Here is a 13,299-nt window from a genome sequence, read left to right on the forward strand (position 1 = left end):
TCAGTTGGAGACTTATAAACATCATTCCATCTCATCCCGGTTCTGAGTAAAATATGCGTTTTGGTTTAACATTATCAGCTGACAGAAACTATGTATTGGGTTGTCCGGTTAGTTCGTGCCGATGTTTAAAGGAAAGAAAAGGTCAATAAATACTTGCCATTACATTTTTAATCAAGCAAATATGAACCATTTTGTTGCACAATGCGTCTCCATCTTTCCTTTAACTTGAAAATGCCCTCTTCCCAGAATTGAGGTGGCTTTATGGCAAATAAGTTAAAAAGTAAGCTGCTATAAATCGGCACAAATTTTCCGGACAACCCAATACATAAAGACAACTATGGTAATCATTCATTAGGGTAGTTTCAATAAAGTAGTAAGAGTAGAGAATCGTCTATACATAAATGGGACAAAGGTTTTCTTGGAATATCGAAGATTATCGCTAAGTGATGGGTTCTTGTGGAAGCAGCTGTTAGCTCCTGAAATAATAATAATAATAATATTAATAATAATAATGGTAATAACAATTTATTTCTTTATTGCTCACAGGGGGCTAAACATAGAAGAGACAAACAAGGACAGACAAAGGAATTACGTCGATGACATCGACCCCAGTGCGTAACTGGTACTTATTTAATCGACCCCGAAAGGATGAAAGGCAAAGTCGACCTCGGCGGAATTAAAACTCAGAACGAAATACCGCTAAGCATTTCGCCCAGCATGCTAACGATTCTGCCAGCTCGCCGCCCTAGAATTCTTTGAAGTTCTAGACTTCAAACATTTTCCCTCGCTTCACATTTGTAAATGGATCAGTTGATGATAGAGACAAAAATGATCGTTTGTATACTACTAGAACTGCAGCTTGTTTAGTCGAGAAGCTACCACACTGTGACGTTATTATTTCTCTTTCGACACGTAATACGATACAGTGTAAGAGATACGAGATTGCTCCGGGCCCGCATGAGGCAAGAGACTGAAGCACATACGTCATAGAAACCGGGAAACCGGGCCCATGAGCCTGGCTAGGCTTTAGAAAGGCGAGAGTTTATCGTTTATCGTAATCTGAAATGACAACTCGAATATGAACAAGCATAAACGACATAAAACATTAAAACCATGGCCAAGTCCTCATCAACTTTTTCAAATTTCACTTGTAAAGGTAGTTGAAGGTGGAGAGGGAAGTGTTGCCTTGTAGCAAATTTGTTGAAAGGTGGGTGAATGTTGGAAGAATGGCCAGTGTGAAAGCACCAATTCCGAGCGTGTACTTGTAAAAAAGGAATCAAAGGAGAAGGGCTTTTGCCATGTTGTTCAGGAACCTGTGGCTTTTGTGAGTTTCCCCATGAGGACCTTAAAGCGCCTCTCCTATTGGGAGTTTTAATTTGTTCAATTTTGATTATTATTACATTGTGCACACGCGGAAAACCCATTGTATCGTCCTGTTTTTGCCTTTTATGTTGCTGAGTGCCACTAATGTTTTTGTATGTGAGTCCTTGTGGCTAATAAAAGAATAAATTATAGAAAGAGTGGGAGTAAGAGGAATAGATATCAGGATGGGAGGAAGAGAAGACGAATGCAACCAAATTTGAGGCGAAGAATAAATGTTTATTCAGTCATTGTTCTAGAGGTCAAGAAGGCCACTTGACACAATAGAAAATTTTCAAGGACATTGCTATTTTACTGTCAGTGATATTAGAGCAAGGTTAACTATGTTCTAATTCGTGTCCTCACCAGCGTTTGCTATATGATTCTCTTCGTACAAGTCACAGCTCATATCGCCAAACACTTGACGTCATGCTGCACCTTGTTTAATTGTTGATTCATGGAAGAAAGCGGAGTACGTGCTGAACAGGTCAAACTATTGTTTCATAGGTTGTGTGGATGTGGTGGAGATATAACAGGATAGACTAAAATATGCCACCACCTGTCCACAATTCATCATCCATCTCAGTTGGACAGCATTAGTTTTTATTGCCACAGTTTATCTACAGACCAGAATTTCACATAAAAACGGATTGGTCAAGATGGTCAATCAAGAAATATCTCTGAGCGAGCCGAAGTATATGTGTGTGTATGCATGAGTATGTGAGTGTGTGTGAGAGTGAACCTATGTAAGAATGTGTGTTTTGGGAGCAAGGGTATCTTTAATCTTTTCTTTTACTTGTTTCAGTCATTAGACTGCGACCATGCTGGGGCACCGCCTTGAAGAATTTTTAGTCAAACGAATCAACCTCAGCACTTATTTTTAAGTCTGGTGTTTGTTCTATTGGTCTCTTTTTCTGAACTACTAAGTAACTAAGCCGAACCACCAAGTAACCATCAGCAGTTGTCAAGCGGCGGTGGGACACACACACGCGCACACACACACACACACACACACACATACGATGGGGTTTTTCAGTTCCCGCCTACCAGATCCACTCACAAGGCTTTGGTCGGCCCGAGGCTATAGTTAAAGACATTTGCCCAAGGTGCCACATGCACGCGCGCGTATTTGTAGGAAGGGAACGAAAGAAATTCCTTTCAGTTCACCGTTGTAATCTACAATGAAAAAAAAGGAGCACAACGTTTACAAACTTGAGTCGATAATTGTAGTTTCTTCTTTCCTTAATTTTTGCCAGACGTTTCAACTTCCGTTGGAACGTCTATGGAAAAGACTATGGAGCTCTTCTCCGTTGAAACATCTGGCCATGTCGTTAGAAAGCAACATATGTGTGTGTATATATATATATATACACACGCGCACACAAGATAGTTTAATGGAGGAGCGTCGGAAAAAGTAGTTCTGTTAGTTATGCCCTTAACGTTCCGAGTTCAAATCTGTCTGAGGTCGACTTCGCCTCCGGTTCGATAAAATAAATCCTAGTCAAGTGGTGAGATAAATTTAATCGAGTGTGCCGCCCCCAACATTTCTGGCCTTGGGCCAGTGGGATAATTGTTGTTATTCTAAGTAGTCACCTTTAGTGATGGCAGATAATAAACATTGGTGGTATTTATATTGTGTTTCTTGTAATTGTTTTGTGTTTTCTGGTCGCCGCCTCTTCAAGTCTGCTTCTCATTCATCTATTGTTCAGTGCTAAGAACTGAAGTAACTGTTGAAAACTAAGTTAGACGGACAGCTTTGGTACTCAAAGATCTACAAGAAGCACCTGAAGAGAATCACTAACGATTACATTTGTTGGAGTAGTTAGGTAGAAACACTAAACTGGAGGCTCTCATAGATTTCTATCACTTTCTTTTCAATACACATAGATAATTAGCTGCCCACGCAAATACGCGCGTGTGCACTCACTCATTCACACGCACATACACACAGATACACGACACACACATGCACACACACACACATACGCACACACACACACATACGCACACACACACTTTTTAATGTTTATCTCAAAGAAAATGTTCAAGAAATTGGATTTCTTTCGCAGGATTGTCTGTGTTAAAGCACCATATTGATTACAGAGACTTATGATTATGGTAGGGGTGGTAGTGGCGACGGTGGTATTGTGATTGTGCTATGCTGATGGCTGTATTGGTCGTGTTGGTGGTTGTATTGGTGGTGATGGCCGTACTAGTTGTAGAGTTAGTTGTGGTGGTAGTGTAGGCAATGTGTTAGTTTTAAAGTTTGTCGTTGTGGTGGAGATAGTACTGTTACTGGGGATGTTGGTGGTGATATTGCTGTTGTTAGTGGTGATGTTGGAATTGGTAATGGTGTTGGTGGTGTTGATGGTGATGGAAGTAGTAGTGGTAATGTTAGAAATTGTGGTGGTGGAGTTGTGTTGGTGTTGGCGATAGTAGTGATGTTCTTTGTTGATAGTTGTGGTGGCGTTGGTGGAGGTAAAATTTGTGGTGATATGATTGCTGTTGTTGATGGTAACAGGGATGATGGTAGTGGTGATAGTGATGCAAGTGGGGGTATTGATGGTTTTAGCGATTGTGATGATAGTGGTGAATGAAATTTAATAGTATTTTAGAATGTCTACTGGAATTAAAAATTATTTTTATGCATTTGTGTACATTTAAACTAATCAAATATTATTTTACAGAATAATACAATTAATATTTCTTTGATTAAAACCCTTTCTAACATGGAAGTATCCAAAGAGCATTTAAGGCACATAATACTTTATGAGTACAAAAAAGGAAACTCTGCAGCCGAAGCGACTCGAAACATACACTCAGTTTATGGGAAAGAATGCTTGAATGAAAGAATTTGCAGAAGATGGTTTTCAAAGTTCAGAAGTTGAGATTTCAGCCTTGAAGATGAAGATCGAACAGGACGTCCAGTTGAGTTTGATGAGTTTGATGACCTTGCTCCTTCAGACTAGCATTTGTTTCGTAGTTTACAGAATCATTTGGGGGACATAACTTTCACAATCCAGGAGAAGGTCGAAACTGACATTTCTGAGTTCTTCGCTTTGAAACCAAAGGATTAAAAAGCTTGTTAGTATGGGATTAAAAAGCTTGTAAGTAGATGGAAGGAAGTCATAGATAATCAGGGAAAGTACATTGATGATTAAATTTCAATTAAATATAACATTTGATCACTTGTTTTCTTTATTCAAAATTCGGACAGAACTTATGGGATGACCTGATAGATGTAAAACTGAATAATAATATACAAATAGACACAGATACGCGCAAATATACATGCATAAATACACAGACACGCACTAACATATTTAGCTACGTATTACATATACATAAGATTAAGCACTCACATTTGTGCGTTAAAGAGATATGCACACTAAATGTATGAGTACAAATTGAAATGATTAAAATATGTATGTGCGCATGTGTGTAGAAATAGAGTTAAATCTTAGTTAGGCACACCCACGCACAGTTACACACACACGCACACAGATGCACACGCGCGTGCGCACGTGTGTGTGTGTGTGTGTACATAGAAATATAATCAGATTTTATTAGGAACACACACACATCTGTTCGTTTGTTTTTGTGTGTGTGTGTGTGTGTGAGTGTGTGTGTGTGTGTGTGTGTGTGTGTGTGTGTGTGTGTGTGTGTGTGTGTGTGTGTGTGTGTGTGTGTCTGTTGGTTTGTGGCAACGTATTGCTGAGGTATGTGTATGCAGACAAAAATGGAATAACCAACAATTCACTCGACATATAATCACACTCGTTCTGCTCCTCAAATATTTTGCAATCTTCCAGTTGTCCTTATTTGTCTAGAAATGTGTGTGCGTGTGTGTTTGTGTTTGTGTGAGAAAGAGGAAGCGATAGAATGTGTACGCATATATGCATGTATGTATGAGGGCATGTATGTATTCATGCATGTATTTTTTAAAAATTGTATACTAAATTACTGTTTTTTTTAAATAAAGAAACAAAATTCCATCGCATTTACATTTCAACAACGTTATAGGCTCCATGCTAAACTGCAGAAAAGTTTTGTATATTTTTACTGTTCCACTTACAGATTATATTCGCGAAGTTTATGTTAGCTGATCACTTTCTTTTCCTGGAGATCCTAGCTTTTCCATGTTGTTCTTTAAATTAATTTACAAATATATCTAAATGCACCACTAATTATCCGTATAAATGGGAATTTATAAACAAGAAAGAGAAGCTGCAAGTTTGAAAGCAGTTATCCATAACCTTCAGAATATGCAGTAATAGACACGAGTCCTTAAGAGATTACACATCACCCCCACCCAAGTTTACGAGAAACATATCCTATTATGGTATGCAAAGATTTACTATTTCAAGTATTTATTAAAGTACAAAGTCTTGCAATTCTTGGGTCACGAGGGATGTTATCGGAAAGTAAATACATCTTGAGAAATTAATTTTCACTGTGTATATTTGACTGAGACCTAGGATGATTGTAACCTTAACTTTTTTCTTCTCGACCTCAATGTCTCTTTTATTACCAAATGACGTCTTAAAAGCTTCGGTCCCACATTTTGCAAATAGATAAATAAATGAATAAATAAATAAAATAACTTAATTTCACCTAACTTAAATTAATCCTCCGAAGAGATTTTATATCCATATTTTAATATTCTATCATACCCAGTACCTGTCTGTTTTTAGATATTTGCATAGAATACTAAATATAAATTGCAATATGCTAAATGTTTATGGGAATTACTAAAGAAAGCCAGGGCTTGTATAGTGAAATAATATTTACATTTACATTGTCAGTAAAGGTAAATAAAACAATAACATTTCGATCAAAGATAACATTACAATTAAAATTTTTAAATAAAATACTATCGACCTTTTTACTGATGTTAATGAATCAAACACATTTATCAGGTTTTGATTAACTTCAAATTAAAAATACAAAATATAAAATTACTGAAGATAATCAACAAATTATTATATCTAAAGAAAAATACTTAATTAAAAAAAAAAGATCAATTAATACCTTGTAATGAGATTTTATTGATTTAAAAGTATCAAGTTCGTTATTTGACCTACAGAACCTTGTATCTTCTCCTTTAAATAGTTTATAATCTTTTTCACTGTTTAGTTAACAGTTTCTTAACCTTTTCTTAACCATGTATGAAGAAGAACGCGCAGACAACAGCAGCATTATTTTTTTCCAAAGATGGGGAGTTTTATTTTCTGTTTCAACCATAATTCTTCATAATCATCTTGTCGAAACACCTGAACTTCCAAGTCAATTTATAAATCTATTAATTACAAGCAAATTGTAAATATTATACTGGAAACATCATCAGTCATGTTTTTGTTCACTTGTAACACAATGACCAAATCATTTTCTATTCCCAGCAGTCTTTTTCAAAATGTCGTTAAACTACAAATATTGTATCAGGTTTAAATATTATGTCTAAGAAAAATCACGACCTCTTCTAATACCCAACACATCCATAGCGCCTCCTTGACATTTATTCCCACTTATGAGTACACAGCACCCACAAGTGGGTGACATTGCTTAAGTTAAGAACCATTGCTCAAGAGCAAGACAAAGCAAAGTCCTTACATAGTTATGTTTCTATACTGTTCTACAGCAATAGTTAAAGTCGAAGTCATTTTCTTGAATGTTCTTAGTGTCCTATGTTCTTAGTGTCCATTTGTCACCCCTACCAGCACCACCGAATAGCTTCCCTCCACAACAGTTCTTTCCTAATGACTTTGTTCACTGCCAAAACAACCAGACTCGCACGTCAGGATGTTTTTCTAGGTGAACGGCGGAACACCATCCCTCGAGTGATATTCGAGGAATCGGCGGAGCAACGAGCGTAAGACAATATTCAAGAGTATCTAGCTTGATATGTTTATGTCCCGTGTTCAACCAACATCGGCATCAACACTTTACATCTCTCTAGGGTCTGTTAAATCAAATATCATCCACACTTCCCGAATATACATAACCACCATCACCATTAGAACTGTTTTCCGTCTGTCTGTATGTCTTTCTTTCTACACAAACTCATATATATATATTAGAATGTTCTCTATGTGGCTCGTGTGTTCTCGTCTACGTTTGTTTGCAATGTCCTGTACCCAGATATGCACCTATACATACAGGTGGATGTCGGTATGCACATACCTGTACGTATATATGCATATACTCATTTACTATTTGTTTTTACATGATTGAACGCAGCGTCTCACAAAAATTGTAAGTAGTTTTCGTAAACTTATCCTCCGACGCTACTCTATCTCTTTCTCTTTCCTTTCTCCCCCCACCCCTCGTTCTTCCTCTGTACTACTACGTATCTCGCCTTACCCCTCTTGTTCTTCCTCTGTTACTACTACGTATCTCCTTTTCCCCCTCGTATTTCCTCTCTTTCTCTTTTCCTCTCGTTGCTCACCTATTCTTCTACTTCCTCCCTCTCTTTCTCCCTCTACCACTCTCTCTCTCTTCCCTTTACACCGGCACGGTCACATGCTTCCGGTCAATAATCCTTTCCTTCCTTGGCTTTCGCCAAGCAACGCACGCCACCACTTTGTCTCTCTCGGTTCCGTGCCTCATCGCGTTCATACACACATAATTTTTCTCGTCTGGCCGTAAAGCCCTTTCTGTTTGTTTTCCTGTCTTGTTTTTTGTCCGCCACTACATTCCTCCATGGCTAGATTTAATTTGCGTATACAAATTTAATCTGCGATCCATGGGACGAGCCGTTTTAACGATGCGTCCTGCCCGAAGCTCGTCGAAACGCCGGTGTTAAAACGTGGGTAGCTGATGAAGTAGAATGTTCTCTATGTGGCTCGTGTGTTCTCGTCTACGTTTGTTTGCAATGTCCTGTACCCAGATATGCACCTATACATACAGGTAGATGTCGGTATGCACATACCTGTACGTATATATGCATATACTCATTTACTATTTGTTATATATATATATATATATATATATATATACACACACACACATGTATGTGTGTGTGTGTGAGTGTATGTGTGGGCGTGTGTATGTGCGTGTTGGCGTGTTTTTGTGTGTGCGTATCTGTGTGTGGAGAGACATAAACAATGCTATGTCTTATGAAAACTTTATAAACCCACGCGCAGTCAGAAGGAGAAAGAAAGGGAATGACTGAGAAGAGAGAGTTCCTTCACAAACTGTCTCAATCGCACTCTTTCTCTCTCTCTCGCTCTCTTTCTCTCTCACGCTTTCTTTCTCTCTCTCTCTCTCTCTCTCTCTCTCTCGCTCTCTCACTCTCCGTATGCTATGCTTTCTTTCTTTCTCACACTTCACTCTGGTATTATTTACAAATATATTTATTATATTGTATCTGGCGTTCTTAATGACATTTGGAATTCCTACACACACGCACGCACGCACACACACACACACACCCACGTGTATGTGCATATGTGTGTGTACGTATATATATATATATATATATATATATATATATATATATATATATACACATATACACATATGTATATATATATGTGTGTGTATATATATATGTGTGTGTGTATATATATATATATATATATATATATATATATATATATGTATATATGAGACATATATACACATATATGTCTGTGTATATATACGTGTATGTGAATATATGCACGTGTGTGTGTATATATATATATATATATATATATATATATATATATATATATATATATATACATACATACATACATACATACATACATACATACGTACATATATATGTATATACATACATGTGTGTGGGTATGTGTGTGTTTGTGTGTGTTTGCGTGTGTGTGTGTGTATGTATGTTTGTGACGTGTCCTTTTATCGTTAAACTAGCGGTTCGACCAATGGGAAACAATATAATAACTACGTATTTGAAATAATTTGAGGCATTGATATGATTAACTTGAAGGCTGGTGTTGCTGCAGTTTACTAACCAGATTATCCTAAACTTGAAACCCTGTTGGAATCTGTGAAAAGCTTTGTCTGCTGGTAACTTCCACAACCACACACTGAATTGATACAAAGTTATTCAGATATTATTAGCATGCGCCAGCCTCAAGGGCAGTATGAATTCTGAGAGATCTAATCTTACAACACACGTCATTGAAAGATATTTAGGCAACATTAGCAGCGATGTTGGCATCGTTTTGGCTTTTCTGTTTTCGTAGAAGGGCGAGGTTAATGTTGAATTGAAGGGTAGCACAAATGACCTTCGCACATTCCTCAGCAGAGACTTCCTTAGCAGTGAGTTGGTTGGCGGTGGCTGGTGTGGAAGACAGCAACATCTGTACAGCAAGCTGTACAGTTAGTGCAGTACCATACATTGATACAATGTATGCAGCATAGCTCCATGTTATATTTTTTCTTCTTCACCATGGAATGTGCTGTGATATAAACAGGGTTTCATACCGAGTATTTTCTAATGCTGGCACTGGGCCATACAGTGTTGATGGGTAGAGGTAAAGTCAACACTTTACCTCAATACACACCTGGTATTTATTGCGGCCACCACGTAATACAATCTATGTATATCTACTTGTATTTAGCAATATTTTTCCATCTATGTCTACCACTCTTTCAAATATGTGTGAGTGTGTGGGTGTATGTATTCATTTGTTTATTTATATAAATATGTATGTATGTATTTATGTACGTATGTATGTATGTATGTATGTATGTATGTATCTATCTATCTATCTATCTATCTATCTATCTATCTATCTATCTATCTAACGAACTACCTAATTTATCTATCTATTTACCTGTCTGTCTGTCTGTCTGTCTGTATGCATGTATATATGTATTTATGTATATATGTGTGTATGTATGAATGTGTGTGTATGTATAAAACTATTAGTCATTAGTAAAAATTTGAGTGTCAAGGTCATGAATTCCATTTGGTGCAACTATAATATTTTGGTAACAAATATCAGGAATACTACAGGAGAGGGAACCATTTCCAGTATAATAGAAATTACGTTTTGTATTTAGTCCAATTTTCAATATGTTGGTCCTTTGCAGAATCTTGAACATCCATCACAGTTAGTTGTTTTGTTGACGAAACTAGAAATACCAAAGACTTCAGTCGGTGGAGTGTGTTGTAGTTAATATATCTGACCACCTACAATAAATCTGTTTCTCTTAGTTGTCAATTAAGATGTAAATAGATGACATGAAATGGAGAGAGGACCAACTGGGTAGGTCTGGGTAGTACACAATTACAAGTGTAGAGCAATGGACAACATTGTTGCTATAGAAAGGACAGAGAGGTCACAATCAATATGAGCCTGCGCTTGTAAGATAGACTCATAGGAGTCTTCATCAACTGTCTGGGTGACCTTTTATGTTTAAGGTATGATCTTTGTGTATCTCATAAAAGCACTGTTCTTGGGAAATAAGCCTGCTTGATCAAAGCTGGCCTGCAGATTAAACAAGAGCATCAACAATTACCACAGTGACAACTATATGATACACAGAATCAAATATACGGATAAACGTCACTGGGGATAATAATCAATAATCCAGTTAAAGACTATATTTCAACCATTTCACGGATTGATCATTTCAATATTGTATCCTTAGTTTTGTGAAGATAGACACGCATTTACTTAAAAACAAAGTATAAACCATTTTGAAAGAAGATAACGAAATAATAATTAGACAGTATAATTTGATTTGTTTTGATTTAAATATTTTCACTATATTTTGTTTGCATATAAGATACTTTTAAAACATCGAATTGGGATTCCCATTTAGTCAGACCTATGTTTGTGTTGTTAACTACTTTACTTAGACAAAATGTCATTTATTAATAGGTCCTTGTGCGTTACAGAAAAAAGAAATTGATGTATTTTACTTAATAAGTATAAAAAGAAGTTATTAAATTTCTTAACATAATTTAAATGTATTTCTTAAATTCCTTTTGGCTGTTAGAAAAAAAATGTATAAGAAAAGGGAAGCCAATGTTTTTAGGTTTGAAAATGTTACAACATAATTTGTGTTGCTAAAAACGGCGACTGTTGGAAGTTGGACGGTGCAATGATGCATACTAACTGATCTACGTCACTGCTACAGATTTAGCCGAGGCCAAACGAAAGAATGTAGTGAGCAATAAGAAACAATCTACTCTTGATTGTTACATAAGACTGCAGTTTTACATGCAACGCTTCTCACTAATTCACCTCTTGATTCACTTTCTACTTAGCAGCCATCTTTAATAATTTCAAACCCGATATTTATTATCGTTTGGCTCTGTTGCCTTCGCTGTTGTCTAATTCTGTCTAACCTTACTCTATCTGACCTGTCTGACTACGCTGACCTTTTACATGTTTTGCTGGCTTCCGGTATGCGGAGTTCTTGACTGGTAGCACCTGCATGTGCAAGTTGTTTGCAAGACACACTTTACTGACACTTGATCTTTTTCTATCTTTGATCTCTCTGGAATGTTTTAATAAATATTGATTTCGACTTTCCATAGATTTAGCGGCAGTTGTCTAAATTTATTGTGCAGTCGGCTACCTGTCAAAACGAAGCAGTGGAATTTAAGGAAATTGGTGAAAGTCTTAATATTGGCATGGCATTGTGTTCCTGACAAAGTAATGACAGCCTCAGTCACTCAATCCGATTATTGCAGTCAGTCCTGGAATGACAAATAGGCGTCAAGAAGAGGTACATTCCATTGCTATATCTAGCAGAGCTAAATGTGTAAGTATAACTCCGTAGTGCATCTAGGACTATATTATCCAATGTGTTTTCTTCATGTTTAAAAGCAGTGATGAATAATTTCAGAGATTTGGCTGTTATTTCGAGCTAATTGAAGTACTAGCGATAGCTCAGTTGGGGGAGTCGAGGGCTTTAGTAAATTAATCAAGTACCAATGACATAAAGTAAACATTTTCTCAATTCTAATAAGGTTTACTTCTGATCTCTATGGTGTTAACAACGAGAGAATTAACGTGACCCTGAAGAAACAAAAACAAAAAAAAAAAAAACGCAGCTCCAATGCAGGTAGTGTTTCTTAGCAACGAAACAAAACTCGGTATCGCAAGCACACGAAGATTGACCAAATTCCATGGTGTCGACACAGGAATCGCATGTACCATGTTGTACCTATTTATAGTTAGGTAGACTGGGCCATTAGAAAGACTGGATTATTGCTTGGCAACACACTTTAATTAGTGCCACTGACAGGATATAGACCTACGACATCGGTTGGTCGTCTGTTGCCCAACTGAACTCTAGTCGGTTGGTACCCCATTGACCTCTTACTCTTCGGGCATCCTGTTTCTGCACTGACCTCTGGGTGATTGTTACTCCACGGACCTTATACACCTTTGGTTGCTCATTATCCTACTGATCTCTGGTCAACTGTTTCTTCATTGATCCTATACAACTTTGCTATAAAGCATTGCTGATTACGACTCAGTAACAAGAAGATATTTATATACTGGGTGTCTCATAATGATGGGTACATATTTTGCTTATATATTATGCACTTGCCTTAATAAATGTGTTTGCTACTTGTGTTTAAAATGTGGCCCATCATTGTCAGACATCCTGTATTTCTGATGTGTTAAATATCACTTAGTGATGAGATGTTGAACATAAGTAGAGATTACTGTAGAAAGAAGTGACCAATACACAAACGGAATTTGAGTATGCACTTAAAGAAATTTGAGAATATAGTAAACGGAAGTAGAGAGTAAACAGGAGTTGAAAATGGTGTCAATGGAAGAGAAGAATGGCATGAACCGAAGTAATGATTAGAATACATGTAAGTGAAAATACAGAGAACAGAAAGGAATTTACGGTAAATGCAAGGGGATAATTCGATAAACAGAAGCGGATAATGATTGAAACGGAATTGGAATATATAAGCAAAAGTGAAGAGGCAGTAAACGGAAG

This window comes from Octopus bimaculoides, chromosome 12 (assembly GCF_046866305.1).
Source record: "Octopus bimaculoides isolate indiv1 chromosome 12, ASM4686630v1, whole genome shotgun sequence".
Taxonomy (NCBI): domain Eukaryota; kingdom Metazoa; phylum Mollusca; class Cephalopoda; order Octopoda; family Octopodidae; genus Octopus; species Octopus bimaculoides.